This window comes from Triturus cristatus, chromosome 3_2 (genome assembly GCF_964204655.1).
Source record: "Triturus cristatus chromosome 3_2, aTriCri1.1, whole genome shotgun sequence".
NCBI lineage: Eukaryota > Metazoa > Chordata > Amphibia > Caudata > Salamandridae > Triturus > Triturus cristatus.
Genome location: NC_140584.1, coordinates 220,576,042 through 220,597,229, shown reverse-complemented (window position 1 = coordinate 220,597,229; position 21,188 = coordinate 220,576,042).

The following is a 21,188-nucleotide window of genomic DNA, read 5'->3' as shown; positions in this document are numbered from 1 at the left end:
CAGCCTTGTGACAATGCAGACACCCTTATATCATGTTGCAAGGGTGCCTGCATTGCAGAGATGATTGTTTTTGTGCAGGAAGTGACACCTTCCTGCATAAAAACAATCGTTGTCGCCATTCTCCTTCTTCTGTGTGAGTTGCAGAATGCCGCACACACAGAAAGAGGAAAAAAACGAGGAGAAATAAAAGTATTTTTCCTCGTTGCGCCACTCCCATGCCTCACCTGGGGAGGCGTGGGAGTCTGGTGCATTCCCAGGTTTATGATTTCTCGTAAATCTGGGAATGCTTCAGATTCCATGGGTGCTGCGTGAGAACACCCACAGCAACACCCTTGGAATGCCCCTTTCACTCAGTGTTCTGCTTGAAAGGAGCACAAATTTATATGGCCAGGAAAAGCCATGTAAAGTGGCTTTGAGTGGTCTTCTAAATACGCTGCAGCATATTGCACCACCGTAGCATAAAAAATGTGACATGCTGGTGGTGCAAAAGTGCCGCTAGGGCGTCGTAAATGAGGCCCAAAATGTTTGTGAGAACCATGAGTGAGCTGCAATAATTGGATCCTTTTTGAATTTTGTCTAGTTTTCACAAATATATAGACTTCTCGGTGCACCCTTGAGTTGGACATCTGCTTCCTCCACAAACTGCAAGTAAGTTGAAACCACTAAAATTATAAAAAATGGACTACCACTTGGAAAAATCTATGGTAACAATTATTTTGTTATCGCTTTATTTGTTCTGGAAGCTGAGATGATGAAGATCTTTGTGCGACTTTTTTGTGGATACAAGTTGTAGAATTATTTTAAAACAAGAAAGAGTTTGCTATATTTGCTCCATTCTATCTAGCGGAATCCACAGTCCTTGGCACCTCTGAATCCTCAAGATATGGGGAAAAAAGGATAGAAATTTAACATGGATACGTTTTGTGTAAAACAAATTTATGAAGGCCTAACTAAGCTCAAAGTTCTCAAACATCAAAAAAGGGCTTAGCACTGTGAGAGGAAAATCCTCAGCAGCTCAGGGGCTAAAGAAGATTCCAGGTTATTCCCATGTTAAATTGAGTTTATGGTGGTGGAGCAATCATTATCCTGTCGAAAGCAGACACATTCCCTAATGTTAGTGATCAGAAGGACTATGGGAATTATGATATTTTGTTGCAAACGAAGAAGCCAGAGGTTGTGGGAAAATTTATGATGGGTATGAATAAATCCAGAGCCTGAAACCCAGATAATTCATTCACCAGCTGGAATCGTTGCAGACAACCCTTATTGGTGATGAAACATGCTAACCATCTTTTCACTGGTTTGAAAAAAAAGGGCACATTTCCTGAAATATGGAGTAGGGCCATGATGAAACGGATATATAGTAAGGGATCGACAGGTAATCCTAGAAAAGATAGATACATTTCTTTACTTCAAAACCTAACTTTTTATGTGTGAGGACTCTGCACTCATAAAGATACTACTCGTAAATTCCTTTGTGAATAGCAAACAATATTTTACCTTTGTGAATCAGGCCCTGTATGTCATACAACAATATTGTGGTATAAATGGGAAATTAAAGTAGAAAAAAAGAGAAAGTTTGACTTTCAAAAAAGACAAAATAAATGTATATTTTAGCTTTGGAAGAGGAAATTAGAACAGGTTCCATCTTATACATTTTCAGGTTTGATGTTTCCTTTAAATCTTTCATGGTATGCTAGTTTTACATGTCTTTAATTAAACTGAAAAAGTCTGTTTCAGCTCTTAAGAGGTTTGACAAAAGAATATGGTGGCTATTCCGCCACTCCATGGATTTAAGCTGGGAAAAGGAAAACTATCCCGCAGGCTGTAAATAGAGCTGTATTATTAGCGCCTGATGACAGATACACATTGAAAAACCTGGTGAATTATTGTGTGAGAACTTTATTTTAGCTTCCCTCCAACTCTATGATCCTGACTGTGATATTAAAATTGTACTTTACCCACTGCAATTTTTTATTCAGAACGAACAACCTATGATTCCTACACATTTGTTGTATGTTGTAAACAAAGACATTGCATTCCCACATATCTTAAGTTGAATTGTATTGAAATGGCATTTATATAGCACTTTTTACTCCTGATGAAGTATTGAAGCACTTGAAGGTGAGTAGCATAAATATGGAGATAAATCTTTTTCTCTGAGGTAAAATATTCCATGCATTTACTTCAGGTTATTTGTTGTACATTAATTAGTTAGGTGTGATCATCAGTGGGGCTATCCAAGAAGCAAATGGGGGATGTGATGAATAGATATTGTTAGGCTGCAGGGATATGGTTTCAAATGAAACAAAATGAAGGAAGACAGACGTATATACAGTCTAAATACACAGTCTATATACACAGGAGGTAATTGGAAGGTAGAACGGAGTGACATTCAAAATAATTAAAAGGGATAAAAAATGGAACTTTTAGTGAAGGTACATTTTTCATTCAGGGTTTAGGAATATAGCAGGTTGTGATACTATGCAAACTGTGAATGTAAACCTGTAGAAAGAAACTATTAGACATTATGTTCTAATAGAGTATGGATCTTTATAGTCTTTCTAGTGACATTTTAACTTTCAAAGAAGTGGCAGATACCTGACTGCAAAAAGCAACCTCAGTGCTTGTTGAGAGGCACCTTTATGAGAAACCTCCTGGTAGGGCAACATTTAAGCACTTTTTATTACATGCAATTTAATTACCATTTGACAACAGCATTGAGACAGTTAAGCTCCAAAATTCTGGTATTATCTGAAGTTATTTCTAGATCTTGTACACACAACCCCACTCTATGCAAAGCAAGCAATACATTAAAACCCTGAAAGGATTCCTACGTGTACCTACTACAGCAGTAGATTTAATACTGTGAAGTGTTTGTACAGTTTATGCAAGCCATTTTACACCATAAATGTGAAAAAACATGCTGCATCAATCATTATTAAATTAAGTGCATGTCAATCTAACCCATTTATTAACTGGTTCAGAAGGGCACCAATAATTACAGACAGGTTTGTACTCTGCCCATGCTGGAAAAGCTCCGGGTCTCACAAAACAGAAACCCCATTCTGCAAAATGGATATGTCTGCAAAGCAAACTGACACAAAGCGCCTTAGTACAAGTTTGACAGTCCGTGAACTGTCGTACCAATGGTCCGACCTCAGCGAGCTCGGTGGTCTGACCGCTGTGTTACAAGATGGGTGGATTCCTATTGTAAAGACTGCGGCTGAATCTCCGACACCACCAGCACACTGCCGGCATTGCAGTTGGGAATGGCATCCACCATAGGACATACAAAGGCTCTCCATTACTAGGGGTAATGGATGATTTTGGTGGCATACTCACCCCTCTCCTGTTCTTCAAGGCAGAGTTCAAAGTGGATCCCTTTCTCTAGTTCCCCCCTTCATAGCAGCATCTTCACCCCGAAGAATATGACACAGTTTGTGGCGATCTACAGGGGAGTCAGTTTTGTACCATGTACTCATTGCTGGACTGGCCACATATGGGCAGAACTCCGGCAATGGGTAGGTCGTATTTTTCCACATGTATCATACGTATGTGTACATTCCACACATGAGCAGTCGAAATGTAAACACATGTATCAATAGATATGGAAAACCACTGCCCACTGCCTCACAACCACCTAAGCTGGTCCCCGTGGGGCCCCGTGGTCAACTCATATTATGGCGGTCTAAAGACTGCCAGCGCTATGGGCTACTGGCGGCTACGGATGTGAATTTCAAGCAGCCAGACTGCCAAACTCCTAAACAGGCCTATAGTGTTAATAAATCTTGTACATATCTCTCAACAGACCTTTAGCATATTTTCATCTGGCTAGCTGTTTAGACAACTGAGTACTAGGCTATTGTAGATGCAGTGTCAAAGAATAGGGAATAAGAAAGTTGGTGCACAGAGGCATGTGCACACCAGGTATCTTACCTCCAAGTGCAGTAGTCTTAGCAGCCTTCCCTGTCTCTGGTGAAATGGCATGAGGGATGCAATGGATGTTTGTGAAGACCTACATGGATGCTTCTACAACAGCTCACTTTAGGTCTTGTGATGAGTGATGAGCATACTTTAAGGCTCTCCTCAGGCCCTCAAATCTCCTTGGACTGATTAATGGCTTCCACTCCCTTGGGAAAGTAGAGCAGCAGCATTAAAATAATTATTCATAAGCTGCAATGCAGCTCCAGCTTATAATCAGACAGTGAGGCAGTTAGTCAGATGCCACCTGCCAATCAGTGTCCAGTACCCTTCAAGTTCAAATGCCCATCCAATTATGCTGGGTAAGAGAAATCTCAAACATCTTCTCCCCAGGATGCTACGCAGGGACCTCTGTATCATGGCAGCAGCCCTGATTTACCTTCCCAAGGAGGGGGGATCTGCTCTATTCAGAAACTATGCAGATTCCCCAGAGGTAATCCCTACACTTGGACACCATGGGAAGAAGAAGTGGAGGATGGGTTTGAATTAAGTGGACATTGCTCATTAACCAACATATAAAGATCTTTCATAAAAATAGTAAATGCTTGTGATCAACTATGGACAAACCAAATGACTGGAGCATCAGAAATGTTCATGAACCATCAATTGAATCCATATGTTTTAAAATTCCACAGAGATATGCTAACAAGGACAACATGTAACATTCCAGAATGTTACAACAATTTGTTAACAAAAATAAACACTGAAGAGACCCCTATTTCCCATAAGCTTCAGGATTTAATATGCATGGGAAAGTTGGTGAGCAATTCTCCTGGATGTCACTAGGCACCCAAAAATAAGTATATGCTGCTGCGACGGGGCGCTAGGTGGCTCGCGTGCGGAATGACTGACATTATGTGAGGCTCCCGCTGCCAGGTGCTAAAATCCTACAGAAGATCCTGTCCATCTGCCGGTGACCGCCAGCCAGTGGCGGAATTGAGATGCCAGCGCACTGAAGCAGATGCGGTGAAAGTTTGAGGCGAGATGATGCCCGACAACGGGTGGTAGCGGCGGTGACAGATCTCGCCGCTGTGCAGCCCAAAGCAGCTCGGATTGGAAGCCCGGCAAGATCAGCCTACGCAAGGCTGCGGCGTCATTGTACTACATGGGCCTTCGCCTCCTTGGGTGAGTGACTCCGCATTGTGGTGTGGCAAGAAGCACCGCACAACCCGCTACTGCTGTCGGAGGTGAGGAGCAACGGTGCCAGTGTCCCAGCGAAGGGATATGTAGCAAAAGCAGATTGGTTGGCAGGCCGGCCATCTGTGAGTAAGCATTCACCACAGCGCTGTGCCGTCCGTGAAGGCCCCATGTTCACAGCGCGCACTATTAACTAACTTTGACGGCACTGAAGAGACCTTTGCCCATAAGATCCTATAAGTATGCCAGCGGAGGACTTGTGGCACCCGTGCATTAGAGACGCTGAGTTAAGGGATTAAAGTAAATTGGCACCGGACTGCGGCTAGGGGCAGCAGAGGAGGCTCTTACCGCTGTGAGGCCTGGGGTGCGGCAGGGCTGGCACGCGCTGGACCACGGCTTCTGTGTGGCGCACAGGCCTCTGCTGTCTCCTGGTTGGATGACTCCACAGTGCGGAATAGGAATAAAATCAGGGTCCTAGGCATACCAGAAAGTACCAATACGAGCAAAATGGAGGTATATATAGAGAAGCTACTGCTGACAGTGATAGGGACGGAGGCGCTTTCTCCTCACTTTATAGTGGAGAGAGCGCACATCTCTTTGGGTCCAAGACACCCCCCGGAGGCTCCCCACGTCCCATCATAGCCCATCTCTTAAACTACAGGGACTGTGATGTTGCCCTCTGGGTGGCAAGGGAGCAGAAACAACTGCACTATGAAGGGGTACTGTTTACCATCTATCCAGACTTCACTGCTACTGTGCAGGAAGACAGGCGTAAATTCCTCCCGGTGAAGCAGAAGCTACGGAAAGCCCAAATAGACTACGCATTGCAATACCCCGCTCGCCTTCAAATTACCTACCAAGGGAGACAAACCTTCTGTACGAAACCTCAGCAGGCCGAAGACTTTCTGAAACAACTAAAATGACACAACAAAGCCTCACACTCCTCTGATGACTCGCTGAGACCAACATCCTCGGACCTTGACTGACAGGACTTGCCGAACGGAGCCAACATGTTTTTTGCTAGAGATGGGCGCACTCGCCAGCTGTGACTCATGGGACATATTTGGAACTCTCTTCAGTGTACAGAAGATAAGAACTACGTAATCCAGCACTGCTATTGGCGTCAAATGGCACTGGATAACGGGCACCCTCATTCCCAAGCCGGGGTTGACAGTAGTATTCCACATCCCCGAGGGAGTGAGGGGTACCCGTGCACTGCCTTGATATAGTGCCTTGGGTGAGCCCTCTTCTAAGTTTATCACCTACCTAGTTGAGCTCAAATTTCTATGGTGGTTTGTAGTTGTGGGAATAGGGAGGGGGGAGGGGCGAAACGTTCTGGCATGATTGGGTAGACGTTCAGAGTTTAGCACTACTATATACAGACAAACAGTACCTTGCTTATACATTTGCCCTCGTTGAGGCTAGCAACTTTTTGCACTGTGCCCATACTGACGACGATGGGGAGTTTGGCTGACCCATCAACTGATAATCGCCTGGAGATCCTGTCCTGGAATGTGCGTGGGCTGGGGAACCCCAGGAAGCACAGACAGATTATTGCATACCTGGATCGCCATAAAATAAGTATAGCATTCATACAGGAAACACACTTTAGCCCGCAACATCCTACCTCATTTGCTGGCAAATGGACAGTTCATAGACTGTTCTCCTCATACTCTTCCTATGCACGGGGCACAGCGATACTCATCAAAAGACGCACACCGTTTACACCCAGGGGGAGATCATAGACCCACAGGGAAGATATGCTATTGTGGATGCTTGAGGACGGACATTGTCACATTGGTGTGCTGCTATGGGCCGAACATCGATACGCCTGAATTTTTTACCATCTTTTGGGGGAAAATAGCAGCTATAGGTGCCACCCACGTGATCTGGGGAGGGGACTTTAATGTTTCTCATAACCCAATCTAAGATAGGTCTAATACAGCACCACACCATTATACCAGATCGCAGGCGGCTCTGCAGGGAATCCTTGATGAGGGAAGCCTCATTGACACATGGCGCCACATTCACCCCACCACCAAGGAAGGCACACACTTTACTGCTAGGGCCGCTACCTGGGCCCGTATTGATTATTGTCTAATTACGAGAGGCTTGGGCCCGTCCATCGCTGGTGTGACACACCTCCCTAGAACTTATTCGGGTCAATCGCCTGTGCGGCTCCTGATCACTCTTACGGGTTATGAAACATCCAGGAATAACTGGAGATTGTAGCCAACCGCCCTATTGGATGCGGTGTTCCATGGTGAACTGTCGGAAGAGATTCAGGAGTTCTTCCAGAGGAATAGGGAGTCTGTGGATTCGGTATAAATAATATGGGAGGCCTTCAAAGTTACGATTAGGGTTTTTTTGCATCTCCAAAAGCTTTGGAGTGCTTAGAGATATTCAAGGCATGCTCCGGGAATTGGAGAAGGACCTTAAAATGCTAGAGGCGCGGAAGGCTAAGGGGGAGGTGGGACAAGCACAACTGGAATTTCGAGGAAAACTGTCGGACTACACAGACACTGCGATACAAGAGTCAAAGTTTAGGGGGAAATACTGGAAGGCCCAGAGATATGGGGAGGGGGAGAGACTGGGGAAGGCCTTAGCCGAAATGATACAGAAACCTCGCTTCTCCAATTACATACTGGAAGTGGCGGACCCTGATGGGGAGACACACAGGGACACGGCAGGTATACTGACAACATTCACCATGCATTACTCCACACTATATACATCACAACATAGGGACCACTTCGAACTTGATAGTTTCTTGGGGGACGTAGCACTGGGGTGGCTAGAGGACAACCACTGGGAGTTCCTCTGTGCTCCATTTGAACTGGACGAAATTCACGAAGCAATAATGCAACAAAGATCTGGCAAGGCGCCAGGCTTGGATGGCATCCCCGCCGAATTTTATAAAACTTATATAGACATTCTAGCCCCCATACTGAAAGAGCTATACGAGGAATCCTTAGAATGCGGCACGCTCCCCCCATCAATGCAAGAAGCCTTGATAACCTCCCTTCTGAAACCAAGCAAAGCACCTAACTCCGGCGATTCCTACAGACCGTTGTCGCTCCTTAATTGTAACACAAAAATCTTAGCCAAGGTCATAGCGAATCGAGTACTCCTCCTGATGGAGAAACGAATGCTTCCGGATCAGTCAGGCTTCGTCCCTGGTCGTGCCCCCACACATAATCTCCGTACACTGTTCTCTGTTGTGCAGAACGTGGCACCCAAACTCCCCTTGGCTGCTATTTTCTTAGTTGCCACTAAGGTGTTTGATTCAGTGGAGTGGGACTATCTCTTAGGTATACTGCTCCGTTTGGGTTTCCCACCTCTCTTCGTATCCTGGATACAGCTGCTGTATCACCAGCCCACTGCCAAGGTACTTATAACTTCCCTCTGGATTACACGCTCGAATGGTGTGATGCGGACCTGCGTTACTTAGGGATCCAAGTCTCAGGAGACAGAGACATAATGCTCCACCTCAGCTATGGACCTGCTATAGAACGTCTTACAAATAATGGCACACGTTGGATATCTCTCCCCCTTTCTATGGCTTGGAAGGGCTTCTCTGATTAAAATGGTGCTTCTCCCACAATTCCTGTACCTCTTCCTGAACCTCCCCTATAGCCCTGGGTGGCACTTTCTCAAAACACTTTGCTCTGAACTCATACGCTTATACTGGGGTGGCAAACAACCGCGGATACAATGGGCGACACTCACACGACCCTATGTCCAGGGAGGGTTCGATATCCCGGACTTCAAGCTATATTTTGCTGTGCTCAGGCCCATTATGCATACTTCTGGGTCCACCCGCAGGCGTACATCCACACTTCGTGGCAGAGCACTGGTCAGCGGACCCCATCCCGCTTGATGGGATGATGCAAGCACCCCCTCGCACATGTGACATTGCGTCAACCACTATCACGAGCACGGTAGATGCGTGGCACTACTTTATGGGCCTCCTTGACGCACCAATACTCTACTCTTCAGCGTTGCCTCTGTCATATCACCCGCAGCTATCTCTTCTACAAGAGACAGGCTTCCGTAAACTCTGCGACCGTACGCACATCATTACATGGGGAGATCTCTTTCGCAGTGGTGTTTTCTGCACATCAGAACAGTTTTTCCATGGAGCTCGTCCCGCCCCTCTGGATCTCTTTTTATATGTGCGGCTGTGACAAGGCATGCGTACTATTCTTCCAAACTTCCCCCAGGACCCTGCAAACTTTGCGCCGCTACACCAATTACTGCTGACTGCAAGCCCAAGACACCTAGTGTCCAACTTGTATAGAGCGGTTCGCACGCAGCATTCGGAACCCCCTAGCGCCGCATGTACACACTGGACTGAAGATCTGGGCACTGACATAGCAGACCAGCAATGGAAATATTGTTGTTCGCAAACTGCACACATTTCTGCTAGCTGCAGTCTGCGTATAATCCATTATAAGTTCATACAACAAGCATACTGTACTCCAGCTAAGATGTATCGCTTTGGGTTGAGGGACAGGGACCATTGTGACAGATGCGGCAGTCCTGGTGCTGGATTCATACACTTGTCCTGGGAGTGCCCATGGGTGATGGAATACTAGACGCAAACATTTGAAGACCTAACTAATATGACGTCTCTAGCGCTAGAATGCACCCCCCTGACCACACTCCTAGGCTACACCGAACAGGTCCCTAAACCATACCGCCGATACATCACACTCTACTTACTGTTAGCAAAGCGCAAGGTGGCCTGTAGGTGGGGTAGAGGGCGGGCCCCTAAATTTAAGGAATGGCTAGATGACATGGTATATTGTCAAGAACAACTTGCAATACATGCTGAGACACTCCCCTGTACTTCTAGGCCCAGAGAAATTTGGGGTCCCCTCATGCGCTATCTGTTGGCACACACTGCGGAGCCTCCCTCAGACGAACCTGGCACCGCTGATGCCCCCAGCTCTCCCCCTCCCACAGGTTAACCCCAGATGACAGGGGATGAGAAGAATCTCTAATTCACATCGGCCTATGGCTGGTGAGTTCGATTACACGGATCACTCTGGGCTGCCTCAGACTAAGATGGATGACCGATATGCATACTAAGGAGTGACTGATCCCCCTGAGTGGTGCTAGATTGGCCCGCAGTACCTGCTGCTAATACTGATGGGGAACAGATTTGTAAGGTTATAACAGCCCCATGTGCAGGACTTAAGTCAATATCCGGCAAATGTAGAAAATGTGAACCAACGAGAGCAATATGTAATCAATACCCTTTTACTTATGTCTGTAACCATTATTCTTCTGTTTATGGTATATGTTTTTTATACTTGAAAACCATAAATAAAGTTAAAAAAAAAAAAAGTATACGCTGCTGCCAGTGAGGTCTGGTCAGAGTGGATTAAGTGTGGCTACCACCTGAAGACTACAAGGTAAGGTTACCCTGAGAAGCAGCAACTCAGCCTCACCCTGTTGAACACCGACAGGACCCCACTTGTCAGCATCCTCCGCTCGCATGGAATCAACGTCATATCCTACGCTGATGACAGCCAGCTCAAGCTCTCACACTCGACAAGACACTAAACTCCCAAACCAATTTTGCCACCTCCATGACCGAAGTAGCCAGATGGGAATAGTAATCTTCAGATAAGACACCTGAGACTCCACTTCCTGGACTGCCGAATGCAGACCCACACCCTCCACGCAAAGAACCTTGGAATAGTAATCGCTAACCAAATCACCATGACTGGCTATATGAACGCAGTCTAGATCCCTTGCTTCCACACACTCAAGATGCTTAGGACAATCTTCAAATGGTTCCACACCAGCACTTGCAAAACTGTCACCCAAGCCTTTGTCACCAGCAAGCTGGACTACGGCAGCACACTCTTTGCTAGAATCAACACTTAGCTGGTCAGAAGACTTTAGACCAAACAAAGCTCAGGGGCATTTTACAACGAAATGACAGAGGGCAGCACTTGCTGCAAATTTCACAGCACAGTTCACTGCCATTTCCAAAACGCAAGGCTGTGCCATATTTACAATTATACAGCACACCCCTTTGTTTACCCTAGTGCTGGTGCTAAAAATAGCTGCCTAGCACCAGCACAGACAACAATGTGCCATAGTGTAAAGGTGCCGGTGTTGTAAGGAATGATCGTTCATGTGCAGGAAGGTGAACCTTCCTGCACGTAAACAATCAATAATGGTGATTTGTTACTTCTATGTGTGCTGCATTCTGCAGCACACATAGAAGTAGCAAATCATCATTATTTAATGATTATTCATGTGCAGGAAGGAACACCTTCCTGCACATAAATAATTATGAAATGCTTTTTGCTTTTTCAATGTGTGCTGCAAATGCATTCTGCAGCACACATACAAAAAGCAAAAATGAGGAGAAGTTAAAGTATTTCTCCTCATTTGCCAATCTAACACCTGCTGTTACATTACATTTGTTTTTGGCACTGCCTCATATTTACAGATCCTTGTAAATCTGGAGCAGTGTAAAAAAGCAATGGGCATTGCGCTGGAATGCCCACAGAAACACCCACTGCATGCTCCTTTCATGCAGAAAACTGCGTGAAAGGAAACCATATTGAAAAAACTTCGTTAAGTCACAAAAAAATGGCTTGACCCCACTTTGTAACTATGGTGCATGGCATTGCGCCAGCCGAACATCAAAATAAGTGATGTTCCAGTGGTGCAATCCTCTTGCAAATATGCCCCTCATTGTTCAGGCTTGCCCTCAACCTTCCACCCTTCATTCACATCACCCCACACCTCAAAGCACTCCACTTTCTCCCAATCCATAAATGAACCCACTTAAAACGTCTCTCACACACGCACAAAGCTTTATGCAACATTGGTCTCATGTACCTCAACAAATGCATCAACTTCCACAAATCTACCAGACACCTCTGTTCAATCGCAGTCCTGCTTGCACTAACTCCCCGCATATGCAGAACCAAGTCCAGCAGTCATGCCTTCTCCTACCTTGCTCCTAAAGTCTGGACAGATATGTTCCTCCGCATCCGAGCCACCTCCTAAGTTCTTGACTTTCGTAGGGAAATTAACACCTGGCTTTTCATCTAGCCAGGTCCCTGCCCATAGAGCTCCTACTTTAGTGGCAGATATCCACCGGAGTGAATTGTACGCTATACAAATATACATAACATAACAAGGTTCCCCAGGAATTACAGGACCCACAAAGCGCTGGCTGGATTGTACTGCACAGAGTGCCATGGACATTCGTCCTTACAATGACCAACATCTTAAAAGTATTGTTTGCTTTAATTTAAGTGAACATGCAGCTCCTGGTGTTAGTATAAGTGATTTTGCAACTCCTAGTGTTAGTATAAGAGAGCATGCAGCTCCTAGTGCTAGTATAAGCGAGCTTGCAGCTCCTAGTGTTAGATAAGTGAGCATGCAGCTTCTAGTGTTAGTATAAGAGAGCATGCAGCTCCTAGTGCTAGTATAAGTGAGCTTGCAGCTCCTAGTGTTAGATAAGTGAGCATGCAGCTTCTAGTGTTAGTATAAGAGAGCATGCAGCTCCTAGTGCTAGTATAAGCGAGCTTGCAGCTCCTAGTGTTAGATAAGTGAGCATGCAGCTTCTAGTGTTAGTATAAGAGAGCATGCAGCTCCTAGTGCTAGTATAAGCGAGCTTGCAGCTCCTAGTGTTAGATAAGTGAGCATGCAGCTTCTAGTGCTAGTATAAGAGAACATGCAGCTCTTAGTGTTAGTATAAGCGAGCTTGCAGCTCCTAGTGTTAGTATAAGTGACCTTGCAGCTCCTAGTGTTAGTACTCCTAGTGTTAGTATAAATGAGAATGCAGCTCCTAATGTTAGTATAAGCGAGCTTGCAGCTCCTAATATTAGTATAAGCGAGCTAGCAGCTCCTAGTGTTAGTGTAAGCGAGCTTGCAGCTCCTAGTGTTAGTATAAATGAGCTTGCAGCTCCTAGTGTTAGTATAAGCGAGCTTGCAGCTCCTAGTGTTAGTATAAATGAGAATGCAGCTCCTAATGTTAGTATAAGCGAGCTTGCAGCTCCTAATGTTAGTATAAGCGAGCTTGCAGCTCCTAATGTTAGTATAAGCGAGCTACCAGCTCCTAGTGTTAGTATAAGCGAACTTGCAGCTCCTAGTGTTAGTATAAATGAGCTTGCAGCTCCTAGTGTTAGTATAAGCGAGCTTGCAGCTCCTAGTGTTAGTATAAATGAGAATGCAGCTCCTAATGTTAGTATAAGCGAGCTTGCAGCTCCTAATGTTAGTATAAGCGAGCTTGCAGCTCCTAGTGTTAGTATAAGCGAGCTTGCAGCTCCTAGTGTTAGTATAAATGAGCTTGCAGCTCCTAGTGTTAGTATAAGTGACCTTGCAGCTCCTAGTGTTAGTATAAATGAGAATGCAGCTCCTAATGTTAGTATAAGCGAGCTTGCAGCTCCTAATGTTAGTATAAGCGAGCTTGCAGCTCCTAGTGTTAGTATAAGCGAGCTTGCAGCTCCTAGTGTTAGTATAAATGAGCTTGCAGCTCCTAGTGTTAGTATAAGCGAGCTTGCAGCTCCTAGTGTTAGTATAAATGAGAATGCAGCTCCTAATGTTAGAATAAGCGAGCTTGCAGCTCCTAATGTTAGTATAAGCGAGCTTGCAGCTCCTAGTGTTAGTATAAGCGAGCTTGCAGCTCCTAGTGTTAGTATAAATGAGCTTGCAGCTCCTAGTGTTAATATAAGCGAGCTTGCAGCTCCTAGTGTTAATATAAGCGAGCTTGCAGCTCCTAGTGTTAGTATAAGAGAGCTTGCAGCTCCTGGGGTTAGTATAAGCGAGCTTGCAGCTCCTAGTGTTAGTATAAATGAGCTTGCAGCTCCTAGTGTTAATATAAGCGAGCTTGCAGCTCCTAGTGTTAGTATAAATGAGCTTGCATTTCCTAGTGTTAGTATAAGAGAGCATGCAGCTCCTAGTGCTAGTCTAAGAGAGCTTGCAGCTCCTAGGGTTACTATAAGCGAGCTTGCAGCTCCTAGTGTTAGTATAAATGAGCTTGCAGCTCCTAGTGTTAATATAAGCGAGCTTGCAGCTCCTAGTGTTTGTATAAATGAGCTTGCAGCTCCTAGTGTTAATATAAGCGAGCTTGCAGCTCCTAGTGTTAGTATAAGAGAGCTTGCAGCTCCTAGTGTTAGTATAAGCGAGCTTGCAGCTCCTAATGTTAGTATAAGCGAGCTTGCAGCTCCTAGTGTTAGTATAAATGAGCTTGCAGCTCCTAGTGTTAATATAAGCGAGCTTGCAGCTCCTAGTGTTTGTATAAATGAGCTTGCAGCTCCTAGTGTTAATATAAGCGAGCTTGCAGCTCCTAGTGTTAGTATAAGTGACCTTGCAGCTCCTAGTGTTAGTATAAATGAGAATGCAACTCCTAATGTTAGTATAAGCGAGCTTGCAGCTCCTAATGTTAGTATAAGCGAGCTTGCAGCTCCTAGTGTTCGTATAAGCGAGCTTGCAGCTCCTAGTGTTAGTATAAATGAGCTTGCAGCTCCTAGTGTTAGTATAAGCGAGCTTGCAGCTCCTAGTGTTAGTATAAATGAGAATGCAGCTCCTAATGTTAGTATAAGCGAGCTTGCAGCTCCTAATGTTAGTATAAGCGAGCTTGCAGTTCCTAGTGTTAGTATAAGCGAGCTTGCAGCTCCTAGTGTTAGTATAAATGAGCTTGCAGCTCCTAGTGTTAATATAAGCGAGGTTGCAGCTCCTAGTGTTAGTATAAGGGAGCTTGCAGCTCCTAGTGTTAGTATAAGTGACCTTGCAGCTCCTAGTGTTAGTATAAATGAGCATGCAGCTCCTAGTGTTAGTATAAGCAAGCTTGCAGCTCCTAATGTTAGTATAAGCGAGCTTGCAGCTCCTAGTGTTAGTATAAATGAGCTTGCAGCTCCTAGTGTTAGTATAAGCGAGCTTGCAGCTCCTAATGTTAGTATAAGCGAGCTTGCAGCTCCTAGTGTTAGTATAAATGAGCTTGCAGCTCCTAGTGTTAGTATAAGCGAGCTTGCAGCTCCTAATGTTAGTATAAGCGAGCTTGCAGCTCCTAGTGTTAGTATAAATGAGCTTGCAGCTCCTAGTGTTAGTATAAGTGAGCTTGCAGCTCCTAATGTTAGTATAAGCGAGCTTGCAGCTCCTAGTGTTAGTATAAATGAGCTTGCAGCTCCTTGTGTTAGTATGAGTGAGCTTGCAGCTCCTAGTGTTAGTATAAATGAGCTTGCAGCTCCTTGTGTTAGTATAAGCGAGCTTGCAACTCCTAGTGTTAGTATAAGTGAGCTTGCAGCTCCTAATGTTAGTATAAGCGAGCTTGCAGCTCCTAGTGTTAGTATAAATGAGCTTGCAGCTCCTAGTGTTAGTATAAGCGAGCTTGCAGCTCCTAATGTTAGTATAAGCGAGCTTGCAGCTCCTAGTGTTAGTATAAATGAGCTTGCAGCTCCTAGTGTTAGTATAAGTGAGCTTGCAGCTCCTAATGTTAGTATAAGCGAGCTTGCAGCTCCTAGTGTTAGTATAAATGAGCTTGCAGCTCCTTGTGTTAGTATGAGTGAGCTTGCAGCTCCTAGTGTTAGTATAAATGAGCTTGCAGCTCCTTGTGTTAGTATAAGCGAGCTTGCAGCTCCTAGTGTTAGTATAAGTGAGCTTGCAGCTCCTAATGTTAGTATAAGCGAGCTTGCAGCTCCTAGTGTTAGTATAAATGAGCTTGCAGCTCCTAGTGTTAATATAAGCGAGCTTGCAGCTCCTAGTGTTAGTATAAATGAGCTTGCATTTCCTAGTGTTAGTATAAGAGAGCATGCAGCTCCTAGTGCTAGTATAAGAGAGCTTGCAGCTCCTAGGGTTAGTATAAGCGAGCTTGCAGCTCCTAGTGTTAGTATAAATGAGCTTGCAGCTCCTAGTGTTAATATAAGCGAGCTTGCAGCTCCTAGTGTTTGTATAAATGAGCTTGCAGCTCCTAGTGTTAATATAAGCGAGCTTGCAGCTCCTAGTGTTAGTATAAGAGAGCTTGCAGCTCCTAGTGTTAGTATAAGCGAGCTTGCAGCTCCTAGTGTTAGTATAAGTGACCTTGCAGCTCCTAGTGTTAGTATAAATGAGAATGCAGCTCCTAATGTTAGTATAAGCAAGCTTGCAGCTCCTAATGTTAGTATAAGCGAGCTTGCAGCTCCTAGTGTTAGTATAAGCGAGCTTGCAGCTCCTAGTGTTAGTATAAATGAGCTTGCAGCTCCTAGTGTTAGTATAAGCGAGCTTGCAGCTCCTAGTGTTAGTATAAATGAGAATGCAGCTCCTAATGTTAGTATAAGCGAGCTTGCAGCTCCTAATGTTAGTATAAGCGAGCTTGCAGTTCCTAGTGTTAGTATAAGCGAGCTTGCAGCTCCTAGTGTTAATATAAGCGAGCTTGCAGCTCCTAGTGTTAGTATAAATGAGCTTGCAGCTCCTAGTGTTAAGATAAGCGAGCTTGCAGCTCCTAGTGTTAGTATAAGAGAGCTTGCAGCTCCTAGTGTTAATATAAGCGAGCTTGCAGCTCCTAGTGTTAGTATAAATGAGCTTGCTGCTCCTAGTGTTAATGTAAGCGAGCTTGCAGCTCCTAGTGTTAGTATAAGCGAGCTTGCAGCTCCTAGTGTTAGTATAAGTGACCTTGCAGCTCCTAGTGTTAGTACAAATGAGCATGCAGCTCCTAGTGTTAGTATAAGCGAGCTTGCAGCTCCTAATGTTAGTATAAGCGAGCTTGCAGCTCCTAGTGTTAGTATAAATGAGCTTGCAGCTCCTAGTGTTAGTATAAGCGAGCTTGCAGCTCCTAATGTTAGTATAAGTGAGCTTGCAGCTCCTAGTGTTAGTATAAATGAGCTTGCAGCTCCTAGTGTTAGTTTAAGCGAGCTTGCAGCTCCTAATGTTAGTATAAGCGAGCTTGCAGCTCCTAGTGTTAGTATAAATGAGCTTGCAGCTCCTAGTGTTAGTATAAGTGAGCTTGCAGCTCCTAGTGTTAGTATAAATGAGCTTGCAGCTCCTTGTGTTAGTATGAGTGAGCTTGCAGCTCCTAGTGTTAGTATAAATGAGCTTGCAGCTCCTTGTGTTAGTATAAGCGAGCTTGCAGCTCCTAGTGTTAGTATAAGTGAGCTTGCAGCTCCTAATGTTAGTATAAGCGAGCTTGCAGCTCCTAGTGTTAGTATAAATGAGCTTGCAGCTCCTTGTGTTAGTATGAGTGAGCTTGCAGCTCCTAGTGTTAGTATAAATGAGCCTGCAGCTCCTAGTGTTAGTATAAATGAGCTTGCAGCTCCTTGTGTTAGTATGAGTGAGCTTGCAGCTCCTTGTGTTAGTATGAGTGAGCTTGCAGCTCCTAGTGTTAGTATAAATGAGCTTGCAGCTCCTTGTGTTAGTATAAGCGAGCTTGCAGCTCCTAGTGTTAGTATAAGTGAGCTTGCAGCTCCTAATGTTAGTATAAGCGAGCTTGCAGCTCCTAGTGTTAGTATAAATGAGCTTGCAGCTCCTAGTGTTAGTATAAGCGAGCTTGCAGCTCCTAATGTTAGTATAAGCGAGCTTGCAGCTCCTAGTGTTAATATAAATGAGCTTGCAGCTCCTAGTGTTAGTATAAGTGAGCTTGCAGCTCCTAATGTTAGTATAAGCGAGCTTGCAGCTCCTAGTGGAAGTATAAATGAGCTTGCAGCTCCTTGTGTTAGTATGAGTGAGCTTGCAGCTCCTAGTGTTAGTATAAATGAGCTTGCAGCTCCTTGTGTTAGTATAAGCGAGCTTGCAGCTCCTAGTGTTAGTATAAGTGAGCTTGCAGCTCCTAATGTTAGTATAAATGAGCTTGCAGCTCCTTGTGTTAGTATGAGTGAGCTTGCAGCTCCTAGTGTTAGTATAAATGAGCTTGCAGCTCCTTGTGTTAGTATAAGCGAGCTTGCAGCTCCTAGTGTTAGTATAAGTGAGCTTGCAGCTCCTAATGTTAGTATAAGCGAGCTTGCAGCTCCTAGTGTTAGTATAAATGAGCTTGCAGCTCCTAGTGTTAATATAAGCGAGCTTGCAGCTCCTAGTGTTAGTATAAACAAGCTTGCACTTCCTAGTGTTAGTATAAGAGAGCATGCAGCTCCTAGTGCTAGTATAAGAGAGCTTGCAGCTCCTAGGGTTAGTATAAGCGAGCTTGCAGCTCCTAGTGTTAGTATAAATGAGCTTGCAGCTCCTAGTGTTAATATAAGCGAGCTTGCAGCTCCTAGTGTTTGTATAAATGAGCTTGCAGCTCCTAGTGTTAATATAAGCGAGCTTGCAGCTCCTATTTTTAGTATAAGAGAGCTTGCAGCTCCTAGTGTTAGTATAAGCGAGCTTGCAGCTCCTAGTGTTAGTATAAGTGACCTTGCAGCTCCTAGTGTTAGTATAAATGAGAATGCAGCTCCTAATGTTAGTATAAGCGAGCTTGCAGCTCCTAATGTTAGTATAAGCGAGCTTGCAGCTCCTAGTGTTAGTATAAGCGAGCTTGCAGCTCCTAGTGTTAGTATAAATGAGCTTGCAGCTCCTAGTGTTAATATAAGCGAGCTTGCAGCTCCTAGTGTTAGTATAAATGAGAATGCAGCTCCTAATGTTAGTATAAGCGAGTTTGCAGCTCCTAATGTTAGTATAAGCGAGCTTGCAGTTCCTAGTGTTAGTATAAGCGAGCTTGCAGCTCCTAGTGTTAGTATAAATGAGCTTGCAGCTCCTAGTGTTAATATAAGCGAGCTTGCAGCTCCTAGTGTTAGTATAAATGAGCTTGCAGCTCCTAGTGTTAAGATAAGCGAGCTTGCAGCTCCTAGTGTTAGTATAAGAGAGCTTGCAGCTCCTAGTGTTAATATAAGCGAGCTTGCAGCTCCTAGTGTTAGTATAAATGAGCTTGCTGCTCCTAGTGTTAATGTAAGCGAGCTTGCAGCTCCTAGTGTTAGTATAAGCGAGCTTGCAGCTCCTAGTGTTAGTATAAGTGACCTTGCAGCTCCTAGTGTTTGTATAAATGAGCTTGCAGCTCCTAGTGTTAATATAAGTGAGCTTGCAGCTCCTAGTGTTAGTATAAGAGAGCTTGCAGCTCCTAGTGTTAGTATAAGCGAGCTTGCAGCTCCTAGTGTTAGTATAAGTGACCTTGCAGCTCCTAGTGTTAGTATAAATGAGAATGCAGCTCCTAATGTTAGTATAAGCGAGCTTGCAGCTCCTAATGTTAGTATAAGCGAGCTTGCAGCTCCTAGTGTTAGTATAAGCGAGCTTGCAGCTCCTAGTGTTAGTATAAATGAGCTTGCAGCTCCTAGTGTTAGTATAAGCGAGCTTGCAGCTTCTAGTGTTAGTATAAATGACAATGCAGCTCCTAATGTTAGTATAAGCGAGCTTGCAGCTCCTAATGTTAGTATAAGCGAGCTTGCAGTTCCTAGTGTTAGTATAAGCGAGCTTGCAGCTCCTAGTTTTAATATAAGCGAGCTTGCAGCTCCTAGTGTTAGTATAAATGAGCTTGCAGCTCCTAGTGTTAAGATAAGCGAGCTTGCAGCTCCTAGTGTTAGTATAAGAGAGCTTGCAGCTCCTAGTGTTAATATAAGCGAGCTTGCAGCTCCTAGTGTTAGTATAAATGAGCTTGCTGCTCCTAGTGTTAATGTAAGCGAGCTTGCAGCTCCTAGTGTTAGTATAAGCGTGCTTGCAGCTCCTAGTGTTAGTATAAGTGACCTTGCAGCTCCTAGTGTTAGTATAAATGAGCATGCAGCTCCTAGTGTTAGTATAAGCGAGCTTGCAGCTCCTAATGTTAGTATAAGCGAGCTTGCAGCTCCTAGTGTTAGTATAAATGAGCTTGCAGCTCCTAGTGTTAGTATAAGCGAGCTTGCAGCTCCTAATGTTAGTATAAGTGAGCTTGCAGCTCCTAGTGTTAGTATAAATGAGCTTGCAGCTCCTAGTGTTAGTTTAAGCGAGCTTGCAGCTCCTAATGTTAGTATAAGCGAGCTTGCAGCTCCTAGTGTTAGTATAAATGAGCTTGCAGGTCCTAGTGTTAGTATAAGTGAGCTTGCAGCTCCTAGTGTTAGTATAAATGAGCTTGCAGCTCCTTGTGTTAGTATGAGTGAGCTTGCAGCTCCTAGTGTTAGTATAAATGAGCTTGCAGCTCCTTGTGTTAGTATAAGCGAGCTTGCAGCTCCTAGTGTTAGTATAAGTGAGCTTGCAGCTCCTAATGTTAGTATAAGCGAGCTTGCAGCTCCTAGTGTTAGTATAAATGAGCTTGCAGCTCCTTGTGTTAGTATGAGTGAGCTTGCAGCTCCTAGTGTTAGTATAAATGAGCTTGCAGCTCCTAGTGTTAGTATAAATGAGCTTGCAGCTCCTTGTGTTAGTATGAGTGAGCTTGCAGCTCCTTGTGTTAGTATGAGTGAGCTTGCAGCTCCTAGTGTTAGTATAAATGAGCTTGCAGCTCCTTGTGTTAGTATAAGCGAGCTTGCAGCTCCTAGTGTTAGTATAAGTGAGCTTGCAGCTCCTAATGTTAGTATAAGCGAGCTTGCAGCTCCTAGTGTTAGTATAAATGAGCTTGCAGCTCCTAGTGTTAGTATAAGCGAGCTTGCAGCTCCTAATGTTAGTATAAGCGAGCTTGCAGCTCCTAGTGTTAATATAAATGAGCTTGCAGCTCCTAGTGTTAGTATAAGTGAGCTTGCAGCTCCTAATGTTAGTATAAGCGAGCTTGCAGCTCCTAGTGGAAGTATAAATGAGCTTGCAGCTCCTTGTGTTAGTATGAGTGAGCTTGCAGCTCCTAGTGTTAGTATAAATGAGCTTGCAGCTCCTTGTGTTAGTATAAGCGAGCTTGCAGCTCCTAGTGTTAGTATAAGTGAGCTTGCAGCTCCTAATGTTAGTATAAGCGAGCTTGCAGCTCCTAGTGTTAGTATAAATGAGCTTGCAGCTCCTAGTGTTAATATAAGCAAGCTTGCAGCTCCTAGTGTTAGTATATACGAGCTTGCATTTCCTAGTGTTAGTATAAGAGAGCATGCAGCTCCTAGTGCTAGTATAAGAGAGCTTGCAGCTCCTAGGGTTAGTATAAGCGAGCTTGCAGCTCCTAGTGTTAGTATAAATGAGCTTGCAGCTCCTAGTGTTAATATAAGCGAGCT